The sequence below is a fragment of the Ostrinia nubilalis genome, chromosome 25, assembly GCF_963855985.1.
Source record: "Ostrinia nubilalis chromosome 25, ilOstNubi1.1, whole genome shotgun sequence".
Lineage (NCBI taxonomy): Eukaryota > Metazoa > Arthropoda > Insecta > Lepidoptera > Crambidae > Ostrinia > Ostrinia nubilalis.
The window spans coordinates 6039616-6061539 of record NC_087112.1 but is presented as its reverse complement, the minus strand read 5'-3'; the positions used below and the strand labels follow the sequence as shown (position 1 = coordinate 6061539).

At 35.2% G+C, this 21924-nt stretch overlaps 1 protein-coding gene and 1 long non-coding RNA gene across 2 annotated transcripts in view; one reads left to right on the top strand and one right to left on the bottom strand.

Moving 5' to 3' along the window:
- The window catches only part of LOC135084178 (dual specificity tyrosine-phosphorylation-regulated kinase 2), a 208166-nt gene that overhangs the window by 24007 nt on the left and 162235 nt on the right, over positions 1-21924 (top strand). The gene's annotated exons all lie outside the window — the stretch shown is intronic.
- Positions 3921-7997, bottom strand: LOC135084188 (uncharacterized). Its single transcript, XR_010259782.1, has 6 exons — positions 7721-7997; positions 6884-7094; positions 6616-6804; positions 6251-6499; positions 5995-6166; positions 3921-5697 (listed from the first exon to the last, which is right to left on the bottom strand). It is a non-coding gene; the product is annotated as an uncharacterized LOC135084188 (long non-coding RNA).

Genomic DNA, 21924 nt, shown 5'->3' with positions numbered 1-21924 from the left:
TTCGATTGTGATGTCCATTGCAAAAGTTTTCAATGGACAGCTCAAAATTGCCTTACGTGACAATGGGAGTTAAAGTGACGTAACAAGAAGATGTTATAATGACGATGTTCCTAAATAGGATTTTTACTTTCAAGTTTCTGTCATTGTAAGTATATGCTTTGCTGCTTAAGGTTGACGTTAGGACTATAATAACAAAGTAAAATAGAAAAAGAAAAAACATTGAGTACAGTTTCTAATACACTTAGAGGCAAGCAGTGCCTTTAGAATAAGCAGTTAAGCAAAGCCTATATCCTATCGGTTCGGAATACGTGGAAGTAGGCACGTGAAGTGTAGAAAATCAGTGCTGAAAGTTGTTATGTACTACCCACTGTCTACCTCCTAAAGTTAATTCACTGTGCACCGTACACAAAGTCATTTTATTTTATTTATCTTTATTAAAGAAACATACAGCCTTGTTTGACACAAGACATGTCATGTGTATCTCCCACAATATGTTAATCCAAACTACTGTGCCCGTTAAACCCGATACCAGCACCGTACAAAATGGAGTTTCCGTGTACACTCTCACAGCTTTAGCTCGACGAAGCTTAATCCTGGTCAGGTCGTTTGTCGTCGAACCACCGACAATCAATCAGCCATTTACCGGTGAGATGTCGGGCGTGACCCGTTACCTCCGAGGACTCGCGTGGGCGAAATTTTAATATCACATGCACACAGACGTGTAATTACAAAACACATTGAAAGAAAGCCGTTAATTGACCTGCTCCCATTTCCAGACCAGTCATCGGCTTTCAATTCATCCGAATGAGCGCGACCACTCGCCGAAGGCTCTGAGATACATTTTTTATAATCAACCTCATGATTTGTACAGCATAATTGGGTCAGCTTTATCAAGCAAATGAAAAGACAACACCAGATGCCAGCTCTGTTGCTCCAACGTTACGTAATTTAGGTTAGGTTACCATAAATTACTCTAAAATGGTGCACGATCATTTACCGGCCGCTCGGGGCACTTTATCTGACGCTGTCATAACTATTCAGAACTTTATTGATTTACTTATCTCAGTCGGCATTGTATCTATCAAGTTATTCGCTAATAACAATTTCGCAACGAGTCCAGATTTCATTACCAGAGTTGTGTTTCGTAATTCTTTTGTTATTAAAATAAATCGACTGTAGTTTTCCTTGTCTGAATTCGGCGTGTAATGGCTGCGGTCCGGAGCGTCAATAATTGAAAACCACCGTTCAATAGGCATCATGCTTATTTATTACATACACCTCCGTCCGCTCAGTCACGATCAACTAGCTTCAAGGTCCCTAACTAAATGGGTAACCAGAAATGTAATTATAGACGGAGTAGCGTAAAAACCGCCGGCGATATTATCTTCAATCGCAACTTTTCAGGTCCGAATCATTTTAGCTCTATTGATTCTAAATCGGGCTCTCGAGTCCAACGGACTGCAGTTATTACTCAGACGATCAAACGATACGATCGGCCAATCACAATAGTTTCATTCACATCTCAATTGACCGCACTTGCCGTCTGTCCGTTGAAATCAGAGAACGTTTGTGCCAATCACACGGTTGCTTTTGAGCTGCTGCAATCAACTTTAGACCTTAGTCTTTTAAGATAAAGAAAGTTGATGTGCATTTGAAAGTTTGTGGAGTGATAAATTGTCCATGTGATGAAATATTTGACCGCAATATTAGGACAGAGTCACGACCCGACGCAAAGAGTTTAGTAATTTTCAAATCGGTCCTCAAATCGAATATGGAAATTGGCAACGACCACTTCGATTTGCGAACCGTTTAAAAATTGGCACGACTAAGTTTTTGCGGCGTTTGGTTATTTCTTTTTATTGCAAAGTTGAAATCGAAAGTGACGCTTTAGTTAAAGTCTGAAATAAAATGAGTGATGGATGAATAACTTGCGTACTTGGAAACACTTGAATATACAAAAAAATCAAATAAAAAGGAGAAAAAATTAGTTACTGCAAATTAATATGAAAAAAATTCTCATCAACTTGCGCTTCATAAATTGAGTGGAATTCATAAGAAAATGTTTAAAATTATTTAATATTTTGTAAGTATTAACTTCCACATCAATTGGAATTCATTCCAACTGTCTACACATAACTATTCCCACCTCTCGTTCCCACCGCTGCAACTCCTGTGTAGCCAGGATCTACAGCTTGACCGCCAATAAAAACCCAACCAGTGAAGGTCAAGTTTGTCCCGGGGAAAGATAAACTGTCATTGGACCTGCAACGAAATTAATCAGAAGAATAAAGGAGGAGTTCGAGTGCAAAGATTATGACAGGTGACAAACAAAGGTTTAGTAACCCAAACCCCACTGTCTGTAAGGTCATTTATCAGTTTACTGGAAAAATATAGATTAATACTGAATTTAACTATCTCTTCATTGGTCAATACCTCAGAACTGTCTTTATTGTTGACATCAGACACCAGAACAATCGAAAGAGGCGTCTGACTTTCCGGCGATTGTCACTCGAGTTCTAAACAATGACCGGAATTGTTTTCGACTTGTATTCCTATTTACATATAGGTAATTACCAGGCAGTCTCTTATAACTTAGTCTCTATTCCTATGTTCAGAGAACTGATTTATCTATAAGTTTTCGAAATTAAGATGTGGGCCGAATAAACGTCAAAGAGTAGATTGAAAATGTTCTTAGAAACTCATAAAAATAGTATTAAAAACGTTACACCTAGTTTAGACAGCAGCACGCTAAACACTGGTTGCATCATATGTATTGTTAGTACAATATTATCATGAATTTTCTTGAGTTTCTTCTATAATTTTCAGATTTAATACACAAAATGCTAAATATTGGCCCTCTGTTTCTATAGTAACATTCACTTTTTCACATGAGGTCAAAGGTCGCAATGACGTCACGTTACATCTTATTGCGGTATTTTATATTCAAGTGGCCGTACTTGGCACTTGGCAAGCCTATGGAACAATATCGGAAACCGGCATCATTATCGATTCTTCTTCTTCTTCTTTTATTTTGGCGACGGCTTGGTTTTGAGAACCGTGAATATCATTATCGATAAACAGACTTTCTCGACTTATGACGTCTGTTTGACAGCTGCAGAGGTCGCGTCTGATGTACACGACCCAAAAATAACAGCCACATCTTTCCACAAACATCGCCGCTAACTTTACATGCGTGTCTCATCCTTCATAATAACACTAGCTTTCCGCCCGCGGCTTCGCCCGCGTGGAATTTTGTCTGTCACGGAAAAACTTTATCGCGCGTCCTGTTTCAAAAACCGGGATAAAAACTATCCTATGTCCTTTCCCGGGACTCAAACTATCTCTATGCCAAATTTCATAAAAATTGGTTCAGTGGTTTAGGCGTGAAAGCGAGACAGACAGACAGACAGAGTTACTTTCGCATTTATAATATTATAGTTATTAGTATAGATAATTAAATTTTCGCCTATTTGGTATTTAATTTGGAAGCGATGATTTGATTAAGTTAAATATCACTACTAAAAAGTTATGCACGGATCACAACACTAAGGTAAATACTGTAGCGGTTATTAAGTCGTTACAATATCCCAGATAACAATTTAAACTTGAATCTGACTTGCAGTAAGTTTGATGTATCAAAAATGAAGCTTTGTTTCAAATTTGCCATGGCAAGTATATAAACTTGAGGCAAGTTTAAATCAAACTTTCTAGTTTCCGAGCGACAAACTTGCATTAATGTGTTTCTATAAAGTATATGCAAGTTTGCCTTAACAAACTTGCATTATGTCTGCTTCTATAAATTATATGTAAGTTTGCCTTAACAAACTTGCATTATGTCTGCTTCTATAAATAATATGTAAGTTTGCCTTAACAAACTTGCAATGAATATGCATGTTTGACATTAAATAAAACAACAAACATAACATATATTTTTTTATTATTTATACTTTTATCTTATCTTACTTTAAATGAGAAAAAATCGGTTTCATGGTCGCCGCTATTGGTTTTTTTCTTTATTTTGTGTTTCTGCTCTGAAACAAAAAGAAACAAGTATATTTACCACAGGTTAAGACATTATTTTACATTTAATTGTATAAGTTTCTGTACTACTAACAAAATTATGAACTATGTCTGAAATAAATATATTTATAGTAATCCTTAAAAACTACTATAAGGGTAAGGGGTTATTAGTTAAAATTCTGAAAGGAGCACATCTAAAATTTGTAAATCACTAGGTACATAGTATAAAAGAAAGTCGCTGTCTGTCTGTCCCTTGTGTAATAATAATGTAATATATGTATAACTAGCGACCCGCCCCGGATTCGTATGGGGTTCTATTATACAGTGTGTCCGGGCATGTAGTGATCAAACTTTAAGGGCGTAATCTATGGACAATTTTATCGGTGAAAATACTTTAAATTTGGGGCTTGACCCATTTCTCGCATATTTACAAGGATTTAAGTTTTTAATTTTAAGTTTTCACCTCTTCCTTCAATAACAAGTGATAGCGTGGGTAGTTTAACATTAATAAGCAAAAATTTTATATCATGCGATAGCCAATAAAATTATCTATTAGTAGAAGTAGAAAACAGATACAAGTATCATACATTTTAAGGGTGTAAGAATGGATTTAATTAGAAATAAACACGATTTTTTTCACATCTTTTTCAGTTATTTCCCAACACAAGAAAAACCAGGTCGTTAAGGTATGTTTTATTTGCATTTTATTGTTAGTATTTGAGCTATTCTACAAAACGAATGTAAATTTATTAGTCTACGTCTATCAATTTCGACGTAATTGTTGAACAAAGATACCCCTTCCCAGCGGTTTCCATAGCGCACGCGACATGCGAAAATGCACTGCCTGAAAGAATCACACAACCTATTCCGATTACTATGGAAATCGCTGGGAATGGGTATCTCTGTTCAACAATTACGTCGAAATTGATAGACGTAGACTAATAAATTTACATTCGTTTTGTAGAATAGCTCAAATACTAATAATAAAATGCAAATAAAACATACCTTAACGACCTGGTTTTTCTTGTGTTGGGAAATAACTGAAAAAGATGTGAAAAAAATCGTGTTTATTTCTAATTAAATCCATTCTTACACCCTTAAAATGTATGATACTTGTATCTGTTTTCTACTTCTACTAATAGATAATTTTATTGGCTATCGCATGATATAAAATTTTTGCTTATTAATGTTAAACTACCCACGCTATCACTTGTTTTTGAAGGAATAGGTGAAAACTGAAAATTAAAAACTTAAATCCTTGTAAATATGCGAGAAATGGGTCAAGCCCCAAATTTAAAGTATTTTCACCGATAAAATTGTCCATAGATCACGCCCTTAAAGTTTGATCACTACATGCCCGGACACACTGTATAACCTTTCTCATAAATCCCTCTAACTATTGTTGAAAACCGCATCAAAATCCATTGCATAGTTTTAAAGATTTAAGCATATGTATATAGGAACAGACAGCGACAGCAACTTTGTTTTATACATATGTATAATACATGTACCCGTGTGAAGCCGGGGCGGGTCGCTAGTGTAAAATAAAATACATCTAATGTAAATAAATTAAATCTTACCTTTTTGAAAGTCTAACTTTAGCTTGATTTAGCCAATCACTTATAATTTCTTTTAGACTGTCTTCAGTTACATCTTCGTTGATTTTTCTACATATTTCTGAAAAATAAAATAGAAATAATTAACACTAACAAACACGAATGATTCAGAAAATAATAGTAGTAGGTATGTTGAGAGATATACAGGTGTATCTAAATGAATTCATTGGCAACCTTGCAGGGGGAAGCTCAGACCATCATTATGAACAAATTTATTTTCGTGATCAGTTTTTGTATGAAAACAGGAAAAATTGGTCATAGGAAAAGTTCATAATGATGGTCTGAGCCACCCCCTGCAAGGTTGCCTATGAATTCATTTACACCCTGTATAAGTTTGTAATAAAATAAAGGCACTTACGAAAGATTAATTTATAGGTTTCTGTACTCATAAATGACTTTTTATTCGAATTTTTCATCTGTTTCCCAGTTAACGAATACAACTCGGCTACATCATCTAGAATTATTCGTCTCAACATATTAGTCGTAAGGCTTCTTACATTTCTGCCGCCAATACCAGACAAAAATGACATCTGAAATTTAATTAAAGTAGCATTAGAATGTTTTCATAGAATAATAAAATTTGCCCTGTGTTTAAGTATTTAATTTATACATACTATTGCCTGTATTCTTGTTTATTTTTAAATGGTCATCGAAATTATTAAAACTTGCAATATCTTTTACTGGTAGACTTGCCAAAAGTTCTGAAAGACCTGCATTGTCATCTGTTGGTGAAAATGTTTCTTCGGACCTAGCTAACGGTAAATCCAATTTTCTATTGATTTCAGCCATTTGGTTAGCTAGGTCTGACACAATCTGAATCATATGACTCTGCTGTATAGCATATTGCTTGTTTGTAATGCACTCTGTAACAAATAAAAAAACATGGAAAAGTCATAACTAAAACAAGTGAAAATATGAAATTTTGTCGCATTGCATCTTTGACGAGAGAAGCTCATTGCATGTTATAAAAACCTGTTACCTGATTGGCAGTTAACAGCTTTAGAGTTGTGTTTGCTTGGCCTCTTTAGAACCGGAGGTGACTGGGTAATTTACAGCAGACATTATGTCCACTGTCACTTCATTTGTAACATCATTTTCTGCTTCGTCTGAGTCCAAATTTCAGGTTTCTTCCGCTTTTTTAAATGTAATCGTGCTTCGCCATAAGTTTCTGAAATAAATAAAAAAGTCTCACAATAGTAAAATCTAGTTATAACTTAGCAATACAAAAATAAAGAAAATTATTTTACCATAACTTTTAAGTATTTTTATTTGATATTGTGACCATGTTGCTTCAGGTGCAGGCATCTTCTTCAAGTTTGTTTTTGATTTCTTCAGTGCATACATTAGGGTAATAACAAGTGTTGGTATCTTAACCACTTTGATGAAACTATGCCAGGAGCATCATCTTCATCTAAAAATGTAACCAAAAAAAATTTTTTTGATTCCATTATGCAAAGTCTGAAACCAAATAACACTATTAATTATAATTATATTATATAATATAATAGATAGGTATGTAGGAGGAAATTTATGTTACCTTTGCTAAGACATAACTAACAATTTTAAGAATTAAACGAGGTAGGATAAAAGTACATGATAAGGTGGATAGGATGTTTAGGGGGTATTTTATATTTACATTTACAATTTTGAAGTGCTATGAGTGTAGCATTTTCATAGCAACATGATAATTATTGAAAGGAAAAACTATGACTTTTCCATCAATGTCAGTCACTGTACAGCAATTAATTTATTTTATTTGAGGATATTTGTTAATTTTAGACGTTCTATTTATGTATTATTTTCCAATTGCAGTGCAAGACAGGGTCCACGATGTACATTTACAACTTACAATAACACCTTTCTGTTACACATAGATAATTAGAAATAGATATTGAGTAATATGCATAACTAAACAGGATCGAACATGCAGGAACTATTTAGGGTTAGAGAGAGTTTTAATGAGTTTTTTAACACTTGGAACACGTTGCCTGGGTTTGAAAGTAGGTAAATAAGGTTTAAGGGATAGATATGAACTACATATTATCATTAATTCTGTTTGTAAAAGTAAAAATAAATGAACTAACCTTTAATCTTCAGCACGTCACGCGTCCAATTCGCACAACAGAAGCGTTTATTAAATAAAACACCGTGCAAAACAAAAAAACTTGTAGGTTCTACGTTCTACCACTGATTTTGTGCACTGCAAAACACAGATTAGAGAGTATGCTGCAAAAGTGCAAAACACTTGGCTGTTTTTTCTTCCGGAACCGGAAGTTTTTGTTTTCTTTTTTATGGCTTCGGGCGAGTGACGTTGGCGTATGACCACTAGTGATTATTTGCAGTGTTGCCAGTCGGGTCTTGTCAGAAATTACCAGAAATATCGATACCTCTGGGCTCAAAGGTCGTAAAGGACAAAGTACGACTTTTCAGGAGAAGCAAAAAACGTTTTTTTATTTTTTTATTTGACGATAACTTTTTTGTTTTTTGAGCTATTAAATTATGACTTATGAAGAAATTGCTTAGAATTCACAGCATTTTCCGAAGAGGTATTGAAAAACTGGACTAGAGCTGTATTTACTGAGATAGATTTCCTTTACGCCCTCAAAATTACAATAAAAAGACCTTTACGCCCCTCAAATATTCGTCCTAGGCAAGTTACTCAGGTCGTAAGTCTATTTTTATTTCACAAAACTACAAAACTAAGGTAATAAATGACAATTTACAAAGTTTTGTAGGTTTTCATGGGTCGTAACGGGACACCAAGGTAAGGTATTATGAAAGGGTAAATTGATGATTTAGCTTAAATATTTAATATTTTATGGTATTTCATATGTAATATACCATTTCTTCACATATTTTTAATGAATTTTGGTCTTTTAAATGAAATAAAATGATTTTCCGTAGCTTCATAATTTAATGCACATAATTTATGAAACTATTTAAGTAGAAGTTTTGATATCTTCGAACTAGAAGAAACTATTTCCGATATAAAAGCAAATTTAGAAAATAAATATTATGACGCTTTTAAATAAAACTTCATAAATGTCTACTTTATAGGAAAAACTGAAACCAAATTAATTTTATTTATTTATTTAATCATTATTATTGTTTCGAAAAATTACAAATAGCGGACTTAATTCCATAGGGCAGTCTGTCCACCAGTTGACCTTATGATAATGCAGATATAATAGAATTATTAAGGACAAACGAAAACCAAACTATATTAATTATTTATTCGTTCGTTCGTCTTCGAGTCATTGTAGTTAATTGTACTTGGTATAAAAGTAGAAAAGTTAGGTAAGTAAGATAGTAGTAGGAAGATTTTCATTCCAGTAAAGTACATCCACTTACTTTACTCCTACATAATACCGTTTTTAAAAGCCAATTATTTTTAATATAAAAATATAACTTCGAAAAAAACTGCATTCACGCTTTTTAGTTGATTAAGAGTAGGCGCACACCGTTGATTTTAAGTTGGCCGATAGTTGGGCCCGATTTTAAATTGTATGAAGAATCGGCCAATTCGAATCGGCGTAGTGTGCGCACTCCCATACATGCCCATACTGATCAACTGCCCGACTAAACTATCGGCCGACGAAAAATCAACGGTGTGCGCCTACTCTTAGTCTCAACATTATATTTTCCCATGTTGTGTAAAAATATTTAATATTTTTCCTACTAGTTATTCTTTATTAGCTGATCCAAATAACTTTAGAAACTATACTAATTTATTATAATTGTAACAGTCAAAACTCAAAAGTGGTTTTGACCAAGGGCGTTAGTCAAAATTACTAGGAAATCATTAAAAATAATTGTAAAGTGTAGTATTTGTGTGATTTGTGCATACAAAATAATGACATCTAAGGTTTTTCTCATAATATTTTTAACAAATTTAGCTTTTTCACTTTTTCAATTTTTATGATGACTATTGACTATCCTAACTTAATTAGGTAATACGTTATTTTATAGCATGTTTTTATTTTCCTAAATCATCTTTTAATAATTATCTCTTACCTGACAAATACCTAGTTTCTTCAAATATGAGAAATAATAAAAAGCAACATTACTTTACCCGATGTGGGTAGATGTCATCATTTTATATGTACAAATCACATAAATTACACTCTAAAATAGTTTTATTATTATATTTTTGATGATTTTTTAGGTTATTTCGTTTGTTCCAAACGCACATACTTAAATACTATAAGAAACGTCTATAAAATTTACCTTCACAGTTATTTTGATATCCTCACTGTGTAGATTTTTAAAATATTTGTTTAGATAATCTAAGAGCGTAAAGGACAAATTATTTAGACTTGGGTATGAAAATGCAAGGTTGTATAGGACAATAGATATACTACATGTACATTATACGCCCAAAAATTTGTGTTTACTTGTTCTTTACTACCATGGTAACTGTACTCAAAAATCAAATGGTATTTACATCCCAATTTTCACGATTAATTCTGTTTAGATTATCAAATATGATGGGTCGTAAAGGCACTTTTTTTGGGAATTTCGACAAACTAAATATACAGATCGATAGAGAATTAAATTCTGAGTAAAACTGTATAAATAACTCATTTTCGGTATTTTGTCCTTTACGACCTTTGAGCCCAGAGGTATCGATATAAAAAAATGTAACCTTTTTGAATAAAAAGTAACCTTCATACGGGGGGGGGGGGGGGGGGGGGTGCGGAGCGATTGTGTAAGGTTGTTCATGGATGGTTCATGTTTACCTAAATTCGAAATTTTGACCATTCCATGAAGACCGAAAAGTGACCGGTCGTATAAAACCGTTTCATGGATTTGCGTTTTATTATCAAAAAAACATTTGCTAAAACTCATTGTCTTTAACACTAGAAGTGCCGAAGATTACGACCCCCCTAAAAGCGCCGCTGGGTCAATTTTGTCCCAGCATGTATTTTGTAACATTTTTTAGTTTCAGACATGAATATTATAGTTAAAACTATTTGTAGTATCCTTAAAAAAAGGTTTATCTATGTGGTTAAAACAATATGTACTTATTTCTTTAAAAATATTAAATGTATTCAATTTTAATTTGGAATTATAAAAATTTAGATATTTTTGGTTTCATTTAAAAACAGTCACATATTACGTGGTGTTATACTGTATTAAAATCATGAAATTACTGCTTTAACTAGTCATTATTATTTTTAAAGAAAAAATAAATATCTTAAAAATAATAGTGCACATCTTGCATAAAGTTTTTTTGTATGGCTTTTTGTCTATCTGGTGTACTATGTGTTTAGGAATTTCTATAGGTATGGTTATTTTTCTGTTATTTGTACACAAACAATGAAGTTTTTGACCAATTACAATGAAAAGTATGTACGTTTAATGTTCAAAATTTTATAAGTCACACATTTTAAAAATGTATCAAATCATACAATGTATGAACTGGCTTATGTCTAGAGGCCATCTTCCTACTAATATTATAAATGTAAAAGTTAATAAATATTGATGAATTGAAGGATGGATGGACTGATGAATGGATAGGATGGATGAATAGGTGGATATATGCCTGGAACTTGAACTAAGTGAGTATGGATTCATGAATAGATCGATGGATGTTTTTTCACTCTTTTACGCAAAAAATACTAAGCAGATCTTAATAAAACTTTGCAATTTTATTGTTAATACTTCAGAATAACATAATATAGGCTATAATTTAGAATAATATTCAGTTATTTGGTCAAAAAGCAACGATAGGTGTCAAGAAATTAGGTCTTTCTATGATAAACTTAATTTCTCACGGACGAAGTCACAGGCAAAAACTAGTACAATATATTTACATTTCTGAATTGTCACGAGTCACCTAAACTCTCCTTACCTCTCCACTTTCGTATCTCCTCGAAAAAAGGACTCTTCATCGAATTATTGTGGCAAATACCAGGGTGGGACAAAATTGACCCAGTGGCGCTTCTAGGTAAAACCGATTTTAAAATGTTTTCTATTAATGTTATATTATCAAAAACATTAAAAAATGATAAAAATCAATAAATCAGAAAAAGTCAAAAAGTTTCATGGACTTTCGTTGAAAAATAAAAAAGTTAGAGCTGATCAAACTCGCGAGTGGGACAAAAATGGGACGGCGGCCTTTCTAGTGTTAACAAATAATAAATCAAATTCATGTTTAAATGCAGTTTATGACATAATTTTTAAATTGTCACTATTAATATTTTTACTGAATAACCTGTAAAAGTTAATTCTACAATTTCTGAAAAATCACCTAAAAGTAACCTTTTCATTAGTGTAACCTAAAAGTAACCAAAGCAGTTCAAAAGTAACCTTCTGGCAACACTGATTATTTGCTCCATGCGTATGACAGTTTAACGCAAGTTTGTAACAAACAAAAAACAAACTTGATACTTCATCTTTGAAACATAGCGCAAAATGCAAACTTGCTTCAAAATTAAAAAAGCCTTGAAACATCATACCTAAATCAAAAAGCTTACAGCAATATTGCCACAAACTTGATTTGTCATATTTGACGTGACAATCTAATTTCAAATAAAAATCATGTTTGCAGCAAGTTCGCTTGCTATCTGGGATGCTATTTTGCAACAAAAATATATGTATAAGTTTGACTGATGTGCTGTTGACATACATAATGAAATGACTAAAATCACTTGTGGTGTTTGATTAAGAGGCTCTATCAGCACATCGGTTTTGGGCATCAAATTGCCGATTCAAAAGGTCACCAGTTTGATCTCCGTCGATTGTATATTGGATTGTATTGTGGTCTTAATTCAAGTCTCAATCATAGTTAGGTACGGCTGTCTCATGTCACTCGTATAGAATGAATGGATAACCTACTTCACGCTTTCGACTACAACTCAAGTGAGTTTGACCTTTGATAGTCCACTGAGAGCACCCTCCCAAATAGCACCCGCTCGAATAGCACCTGGCTTCCACATAGAGCACCTATCGATATTTTGTTCTCTCGTGGACAAAAATGTAAAAATTTGAATCCACGAATAGCGATATCGGTAGGTGCTCTATGTGGAATTATAGACTAGGCTCTAGGCCAGATGCTACTTGGGCGGGTGCTGTCCCCAATAAGTGTGGGCGTGTTGGGTCCAGCCGTGTAGGCCGTAGGGCGGGACATCCGCGGATGGCGCCTTGGTCGTTTCGAGTACCCCAGGCGCCGACTACTATGCGGCAGAGGGAATAACTCCAGGTTTTAGTGGGTCAAGCCCCACATAACCTGCCGTCTCCCGGCGGTAAGTATGGATAGGCCATTTTCCTGGGTAAAAAATAATGGACGAGTGCTCTAAGTGGACTACGTCTTGATGTGTCTCTTTTGTTTGTGCTTTGGAGATGTGCGCCTGATTTTAGCGGAAACGGATATGGCTCTTTTCCTAACACGTCTCGATCGTCGGACATTGATCGATGGTCATTTACATATGCTATTAGGCTTGTTTCACATAATGGAGGTTGTTTGACATCGACAAGGAAGTACACAGCACGTAGTACACTATAGTTTGTTTGAGGTGGTGTTCAAGGTTTGGTAAGTGGTTTATTCTTAAAATATCAGCATTGGCACTAGATTCTTAGCAAATTCCATCAATGACTGATGAATGTACATTGTACATATTTGTAGATAAGATCTAAAGGTCTAGCTAATTTTCGTCATCTAGTAAGCTATAATCACATACTTAAAATCCAAAATTTCAGGTCTGTAGGTCATTTAGTTCCGAAGTTAAGCGAAAGCAAAGTTTCGCATTTACGACACTCACTCACTCACTGATGATCATCAAAATAGAACTAGTACTTCCCATAAACTCAGAGAGCTGAAATTTGGTACAGAGTTAGGGTTTAATGGCCACATAAAGGGAAAACTATATAAACTAGGAAAATCGAAGATTTAGAGTAACACCACATTTATAATCAGTATTACTAGCGCCACACTGGCACCGTGGTGTTCGCCTGTACCGCTTACCGGTAGATGGCGCTAGCACTTTGAGTGTCGAACTTCTGCACCGCGGTGTCCAGATTATTTTTCCTTTCTAGACCCCCCCTACGATTAAGTTGAATGTTGTGTAATTTGCATTTCGTCGATTTCGTTTATTACATCGTGAGGTTAGCTAAGGTTAAGTTATTAAAACGATTCTTATTCGTTGTCCATTTTAAAGGTAAGTTTATTTGTGTTTAATATCGTAAAAAAATGTCGATAATACTTATTAAAAGACGATGACGGTAAATAATTATCCCACTTTCTACAAAAAGAAGTGAAATCCCACCAAAAACATTCTGTAAAAATCTAGCCAAGTCTCGATGGAGCTGCTTGTTTATCTCTAAAAAGTAATGAAAAAATCTAGACAAAGTCGTGCCAAGTCTATGGTTCCTTACTGCGATTTCTTTATTATTATAGTTAATTTTGTGTGACTTGGCCGTTGAACAATCTTTATTAAGATAATCATAGGTTAAGTATTATTGAAATACGCTCAACGTTTTCCAAGTGGCAATTTATTTTCCATCGTCAATGGGTAGCGGTTCTGGTGACAGATTGGTGCAATGGTGTCATGGAGCACCTGGTTTTGTACCCTTCAACGGCCAAGTAACACAACATTAACTATAATAATAAAGAAATCGCAGTAAGGAACCATAGACTTGGCACGACTTTGTCTAGATTTCATTACTTTTTAGAGATAAACAAGCAGCTCCATCTAAACTTGGCTAGATTTTTACAGAATGTTTTTGGTGGGATTGTAATTACATAAAAACATTAACAAGAATTGAGCGATGATCTGGTGGATCTGCTACTACTCGTATATCAAACAAAATAGGAACGCAAATGAGCAATAAATTATGAAGAATAAAATTCAACAATTCTACTTTTTTTCTATGGTCAAGCTGACATCAATATGAAAACGTAATCATAAACTAAAAGAGAAATATCTGATTATACTCGCACCTCGTCCTCGAGATAAGTATCCTGAAATTAATATATTATTATTCACAACATGTAGTAACGCATATTAGTTACCGATCTTGTACTATGGTTGAGAGATAATTTAAAAAAAAAGAACTAATTTTCCGCTATGGTCACCCCGGCCTCACCAGTCCGCCATCTTATATTGTCATTCGCATTTTAGTGCTTAACCGTTCTGCACTTTTTTCTTTACATTCAAAATTAAGCAGTTAAAATGCCGAAACGTAAGCGTGAAAAGGATTTTGACTACATCAGTGATCAAATCAAGAAGTTAAAAAAGAAATTAAAACGAGCACGGAAACAAAACACAATTTCTTCGGATAGTGATTCTGAATCTAAAAATAGCTATAACGGTACGTACCCACTGTTACCTTTTATTAAGTGTTAACAAATTATATGAAAAGCATCCGTTAATATTCACATTAGGTGCAATCGGGCTGATCTTTGGACTGTCCCACAGCACATAAAAATTGTTCAGTTACCCTCAATTAGAAATTGTACGGGTTTACTTGGTGATTTAAATTATTATACGACACAATGCATTCGAGCTGATCATCGGACTGTCTCAACGCATTTAATGGTCGTATCTACGCTAAAAATAACATTACATTAAAAATTGAAATTTTTACGAAAAAAGCAAAAAATGCAACTCGAACTGTACTGTGGTCTGTTTCACTGCATTTATGCTTAAATCTCTTTTACATAAGAATGTAACCGGACTGATCTTTGGACTGCTCCACTACATTCTGCAAATATTGTGTAAACAATATTCTAATAATTTTATTATGATAAAAATCAAGTTACATAATGATTACAAATCAGAATGTAAATAATTACTCATCACAGGTATTGTTTACAATCATAAACCATTATTTTCAGATAATGGGCTAGCAGAAGAACCAATCATCGATCTCGAAAATAGTACTAACATTTCTCAATCCAACCAAAACTTGGCCGAAATCACGAACACAGCCCCAGTTTTGCCCAATGCAGAAATAGAACCCGAAAGTGACCTAGTCAATCTAGAACATATCTCGAGCGAGACTGCCAATAAAGAATGTGAAAACACACAGTTGGACAAAGACATTTTAGAGGTCCTTGGAGACGACCCTTCCACTACTGTACAGTACGGAGAAGAAATCCATAAGGAACTCGCAACCCGGTTACAACATATTACAGCCTCTGGCTTAACCAAAGAAGCTAGAAAAGAATTGCAACAAAAATACCTGCTTCCGTCAAATGCAATTCTTTTAGGCGCTCCCGCATTGAATCCGGAGATTAAAGCAGCTTTGCCTGAAACGTTAGCCAATCGCGACAAAGCCATAGAATCTAAACAAAAACTCCTGGCATCGGCCATCTCCTGCGTAGCATCAGCTACTTCATATTTGCTGGAACCCCAAAATCAAAACAAGGAGTTATTGAAGAAACTTATGGACGCAAATAGACTTTTGTGCGACATACAGCATTCCGATTCAGTGACCAGGCGAATGTTTAGTACGTCAGTACTTAAAAAAGACGTCAAATCCCAAATAATGAACTCCAAAATTGACAAATTTCTATTTAGTGAAAATCTTGCTGATACACTAAAAACAGCTAAAGCTGTGTCTAAGTCCGGTGCTGAAATAAAATACACGAATACTAGAAAGGACGTCAAAAAACCCCAACCCTCAACATCCAAAGCCGGTACTTTAAACGTGAAAGCCCAGGTGGCTCAGCCTCAGAGATCACCTGCGACCACGAGGAAGACCCAACCACCTGTCTATCACCAGAATCGGCCCGCCGGATCATCCAAGACGTCATCGCAACGGCAGAAGACGACCAACTATCGACGTTAGAAGAGGTAAACTACGCGGGACGCTTATCAAAATATTACTCCCAATGGTTACGAATCACAGACAATCAGACTGTCCTATCTTGGATCCAGGGCTACAAAATTGAGTTTAATAGTATTGTAAAACAATGTTCTATTCCGAAACCACCTGTACTCTCTCCTAAAGAGTTTACACAATTTGAGGGTGCTATATCAGAACTTTACAATATTGGAGCTATCTCTAAATGTAAACCTTGTCCCAACCAATTTATATCAAGTATTTTTCTAAGGCCAAAACCAAATGGTAAGATGCGGTTAATACTAAACCTAAAAAACTTAAATAAACACATTGACACTTATCATTTCAAGTTAGAAGACATACGTACAGTCCTAAAAATCATAGAAAAAGATTCGCTAATGGCTACTTTAGACTTAAAAGACGCGTACCTTTTATTAAAAATAGACGAAACTTCCCGAAAATATTTGAGATTTACATTTAATAATACCTTTTACGAATTCAACGCCTTACCATTTGGTCTTAACACGGCACCTTACATCTTTACCAAAGTGATGAAACCGGTAGTAAAATTGCTACGATCAGCAGGTTTTTTATCATCTATATATCTAGATGATTTATGTTTACTGTCCGACTCGTATCACGGCTGCCTGAATAACGTAGAAACAACGCAAAAACTGCTCACTAGTCTCGGGTTCATAATAAATTTGAAAAAGAGCGTTTTGACTCCCTCAACAACATGCAAATATTTGGGCTTTGTAATTGACACAAAGGAAATGAATATTCAACTACCTTCCGATAAACGAATTCGAATAGTCAATGAAACCAAAAAAGTTATAGAACTAAACCAATGCAAAATCAGATATTTCGCACAATTTGTTGGACTGTTAGTATCGGCCTGCCCTGCGATAGAATATGGCTGGCGCTACACAAAACAACTAGAACGTTGTAAATATTTGAATCTTCAAGGGCATGGTGATTACAACAAAACCATGATACTTCCGCCTTTCCTACATGAGGACTTGGAATGGTGGTTACAGGCTGTCCCTCATTCCGTAAAACGAATAAAAGACGACAACCATGAACTAGAGATCTTCTCTGACGCCTCAACAACGGGGTGGGGGGCTGCCTGCGGATCTGATACTGCCATTGGTCCGTGGTCCAACAAAGAGCGCCAATATCACATTAACCAATTAGAACTTTTAGCCGCGTTTATAGCTCTTAAAATATTTGCTAAAAACTGCATCAATTGTCAAATACTAATGCGTCTAGACAATTCCACTGCGATTAGTTACATTAATCGCATGGGGGGCATACAATTCCCCCACTTAACGGCCATAACAAAATCTATATGGCAATGGTGTGAACAACGTAGTATTTTTGTAGTTGCTTCATACATAAAATCTAGTGACAATAACATCGCGGATGGGGAGTCACGACGAACTCACCCAGACATTGAGTGGGAATTAAAAAACTCTGCCTTTAAAGCTATTACAGACAAATTTGATTTCCCTGAAATCGATTTATTTTCTAGTCGCATTAATAAAAAATGTGACGTTTATGTGTCATGGAAAAAGGATCCTGATGCACTCGCTATTGATGCGTTTACTATTAATTGGGCCAATTTTTTCTTCTATGCCTTTCCTCCGTTTTCAATTATATTAAAAACCCTCCGAAAAGTAATATCAGACCAAGCTAAAGGCATCGTGGTGGTACCAATGTGGCCTACACAAGCTTGGTACCCAATATTCACGAGTCTTTTGATATCTGACTTAATAATTTTTAAACCGAATGACAATGTGGTTATCTCCCATTCCAGCAAAGGCAAGATTCACTCCAACCTTACCCTGGCTGCCGGAATCTTGTGCGGACGGCGTTGCTGAGACGTAGTGTACCACCTTCATCTATAGATATCATGCTGGCGTCACTAAGCGACAACTCCATCAAGCAGTACAACGTTTGTCTTAGAAGATGGCACGAATTTTGTGTTCACAATAACCGGAATATCTTTCAAGCTTCAATTCCAACAATCATCTATTTTTTTACCCAACTTTATCAGTCTGGCGTGCAATATGGCACATTAAATAGTTACAGAGGTGCTCTTTCTCTTATAGTAGGTTCACACATATCCACAGATGATAGAATCAAAAGGTTCTTTAAAGGGGTTTTTAGACTCAGACCCCCAGCCCCTAAATACAATGTCACGTGGGACACCTCTAAAGTGCTAGATGCTTTAAGTGAGTGGTACCCTAATGAAGCTCTCTCTCTGCAGAAACTCACCAAAAAATGCGTTACCTTACTGGCCATAACAACGGCGCATAGATCACAAACATTTCATAAAATAAACATAAGTAATATAGAATCTTCTACAGACCATATTAGCATTAAAATACCAGACTTAATTAAAACATCGAAGCCAGGTACCAATCAACCTATTCTTTGCATACCATTCTTCACTGAAAAACTCAGCATATGCCCAGCTACCACGCTACTGTGCTACATTAAAAAGACAGCTTCACTTCGCCAAACAGAAAACTTATTAATAACTTTTAAAAAACCCTATAAAGCAGTCACTACTCAAACCATCAGTCGATGGATCAAGAACACTCTCAAAGATTGTGGAATTGATATCTCCATATTCACGGCACACAGTACCCGGCACGCTGCCACTTCTAAAGCTTACCAAAAGGGTGTCAGTATAGATGTCATCCGAAAGACTGCGGGATGGAGTGGTACTTCCACTACATTCGGTAAATTCTATCAAAGAATAATAAGAAACGAGGATCAGACTCCTTTAGCCAGAGCTGTCCTTAATCAGGATTAAATAGCGGCGATGATTTTGATTTAACATAAGTTACAATGTACTGATTCTATTATCATACAAGCTAAACCTATTATTTACATATTTACATATCTGTAATGAGATTTTCTACTGATTATATAAAAATATAATTATGAGATAAGTCCATTCTTTGTTAATTTTGGTAAATAAAACAACAATATTGATTTAATCAATTAACTTTTATTTACAACGACTACTTTTTGTGATATTACCGAAACACAAATACTCTCAACCTCTACATGTTGTGAATAATAATATATTAATTTCAGGATACTTATCTCGAGGACGAGGTGCGAGTATAATTAATGATTAAACGAACTTACCAAGTGAAGTTCTATCATAATTATACGAAGCACCTCGTCCGAAGAGATAAGTATCCATCACCCTCCCGAAACCCGACCCAAAAGTATGGGCTTCGGTAATATCACAACATCTCTAAACTAAATGACAATATAAGATGGCGGACTGGTGAGGCCGGGGTGACCATAGCGGAAAATTAGTTCTTTTTTTTTTAAATTATCTCTCAACCATAGTACAAGATCGGTAACTAATATGCGTTACTACATGTTGTGAATAATAATATATTAATTTCAGGATACTTATCTCTTCGGACGAGGTGCTTCGTATAATTATGATAGAACTTCACTTGGTAAGTTCGTTTAATCATTAACTATAATCACAAAGAAGTATCGACCTCAAGTTGGACCGACGACAGGTGGCAAGTAGGAAGGCGCTGGATGCAGGCCGCTACCTCCCGGGCGATGTGAAAATTATGTTCAGCAGTGGACGTCCTTTGGCTGAATGATGATGATTGACCTACATCTGCATACATTGGCAATTTGGCATACATATTAGTTACAAATAAAAGAAAAGTGACCAACTTGATGCAAACCAAAGACAATATTTCCATGGACACAAAGACGTCATAGACGTCGCGTGATCCAGTTGCCACATCGACTAGCTAGACGGCCGGCGGCAAAAAGGTGTTTTCCAATTGCCACGTTCCGCACGGAGGCATAACCGGGCTGTAATGTTTGAGGCACGACACTTGAAACGAGCGTTATTTGCTGAAGTTTTAGACAAAATACTGGCAATTATTCATAGATATTAATCGAATTGTTCTAAGGCTTGCACCATCTTACTTTAACTTTGACAAACGTTAAAATCTGTCAAACTCCATACAAAAAGCACCGGTTAGTGTTATTGTAACAGTTAAAAAACTTTACTAGTCAGAGAAATATTACGCTAATTGTGTTTTTGGTTTCGTAATTGACCCACTTGTATCTCTTTTGAAGGTAAATAAAGAAGGGGAAACTTTCTTAAGTAGTCGAAATGACGCGTCTAATCGAAATTTAGATTTTCTACGATAACACGACCCCTCTTTTGTAAAGTAACCCAGACTTTTGTAAAGTATACCTTGACATTACATAGTGACCCACTGCTGAGTCGGAAAAGTCGGATAAACAAATAAACTAAAGGTTATTGTTGACAAAATTTTTCGTATCTTTTAGTCATCTGAATTCGTAATTACAATAAAATCTAAAATAAAATAAAATTCATTTATTTTTGCAAATAGGCTTTAAAAAAGCGCTTTTACACGTCCCAATATTAACCCTACCACTGCTTCGGGACAATAAATGGGCCAGTGCTGAGAAGAAGCAGCGCAAGAAACTCAGTCACTATTGTCAGCCTCCTTTTCAAGGTTTTACAGTCTTTAAAATATACAAATTATAGTCATAAGTATTAATGCGAGCTAGGTAGTTAAACATTCCAAACATTTTTATCCTTTATATAATCATCAACTTTATAGTAGCCCTTTTTCATTAAGGTGCTTTGAAAAAGGTTCTGTAGCCATAAATAAAACAAAATACTATGCGTTGAAATAATACCGCTCTATCCGATTACGCTAGGCTCTGTACACTTTACCCCGTTATTTCGGGCCTAAGGGCGTGCCCTGGACAGTCCCACTGACTGCGAACGCTCAAAGGGAACCAATAGCTCACGCGTGAACTGCACGCGTGGCTTGGGGCCTTCGCTGACCTTTTTGCCCTATTTACGACGAAAGAACGGTTATGCTCACCGATATAGACCATAATTTTAACAAAAATACTACATAACCTTCATAGAATCAGCTGAATTAAGACTACAGACTTTTAGTCGGCCTGTAGTTTGGTCGGCTTCTAATTTGTATTATTTTGTATGATGAGGAATCGGCCGATACCAAATCGGTGTAATGTGCGTACCATCCTTAAAAGTTCATACTGATTAATATCTCGACCAATCTATAGGCTGACAATAATTCTGTAGTAGGCGGAGTGTTTTAGCTCTAATAAAACCTTCGCCCTACCAATCTGGACTCGAGTTATTGCCAATTGCTATTCAATAAACGTATTTCAACGAGCACATTAAGAACTTTGTTAATTATTTCACCACTAAACAACTCCGCAGGAAAACCCGGCTTTTTAGAGGATTGACATTCAAATTAATTATTTCCGAATGCTTCATTAAGAAAACGACAACTTTTTAAACCGTAAAATCCAGGGGAAAGTTTCCACAACTTAATTGGACCGTATTCATTATTAACCTCCGCTGGATCCGTTTTCAATTTCGCGTTAATTTTTTTTTCATTCGTATTGTTTGGAGTTTAAGGTCATTAAAGGT